This window comes from Dipodomys ordii, unplaced genomic scaffold (assembly GCF_000151885.1).
Source record: "Dipodomys ordii isolate 6190 unplaced genomic scaffold, Dord_2.0 Scaffold314, whole genome shotgun sequence".
NCBI lineage: Eukaryota > Metazoa > Chordata > Mammalia > Rodentia > Heteromyidae > Dipodomys > Dipodomys ordii.
In genome coordinates this window covers 176372-177692 of record NW_012267530.1, presented here as the reverse complement: position 1 = coordinate 177692, position 1321 = coordinate 176372, and positions in this window count along the sequence as shown.

The window sequence follows — 1321 nt, the reverse complement described above, 5'->3', positions numbered from 1 at the left end:
GGTTACAAGTAGTCACATTTCAAGAGAGGGAATAGGGAGTGGGGTGGGATAGAAAAAGAAAGAAAGGGAGGGAAAGGGTGACACTGTCCTGAAAGAAATGTACTCTTTGCCAGGAGCTAGTGGCACACTCTTATAATCCTAGCTACTCAGGATGATGAGGCCTTAGGATTGCAGTTTGAAGCCAGCCCAGGGAGGAAAGACATTGAGACTCTTATTTCCAATTAACCTCCAGAAAATTGGAAATGGAGCTGTGGTTCAAAGGGGTAGAGAGCTAGCTTTGAGCACTAAAGCTGAGATAATGTGCCCAGAACATATTCAAGCCCAATAACTGCTGAAAGAAAGGAAGGATATGAGGAAGGAAGGAAGAAAAGAAGGTAGAAAGGAAGGAGCTCTTACTGACACATAACTGTAACCCCTCTGCAGATCATGTTTAATAAACATAAAATTTTCTTTTAAAAGAGGGGAAAGAAAGAGAAAAGGGGAACTAGCTGGAATCCACCCTGACAAAGCAAATCCAAAGCCTGAGTGGATGAGGAATGAAGAACTTGGAACAAAGCATGGAGAAAGGACTGCGCTTGGGAAGGAGGGATCAACCTCTTAAATATTTCCAACTTCCTACTTCTTAGATCCCATGTTTTCTCACCTCACACTCAAATACAATTACAATACTGAGCAAACAAAAGCAATGTACACCTAGCAATTATTCATGTTTGTTTTCATTATCTGCACATTTATGCAGACTTCTGTGCAAATAGCAATAGTTTAAGGCCAAGCACAGCAGCCTCGCTTCATCAGAAGACCTTCCCTGGGAAGGGCTGCAGAGCTCTGGTTGAGGGCCAGTGGCTGAAGCTTCTCTGTGGGCACAGCAGGGAATTCCTGTGTGCTGAGCACCCAGCACGGCGCGGCTGTGACAGAGGTCTGTGGCTGGGTTTCTGGGATCTTCCCCTGCAGGACCCTCAGCTGGGATCATGGTGCACCTTGTCTGCCCTGGCAGGCCTGACAGACACAGTCTCCAGGGGAGCTGCCCACCAGGCCTCCAGCCTTCTGCCTTCTGCCTGGCATCCCACCACTTCAATTGTGCGCGCTTCCTGCCAGCAATTTGCCTTCCTTCCCAAGCTTCTCATAACTTATATAAACACGAGGTCTATAACAATGTGCTCTGTACACCACCACATCTCTACTGCTCCACAGAAGTCCTCTCCACATGACAATTCCTAGGCCTGAGGGACACAGATCAACACACTGGCTGGAGTCCAGGCCTTGAGGTTGGCTTCTCACAGCAGATCTGTCTCCACCTCCAAGTCCCTGGGGTGACAGCGAG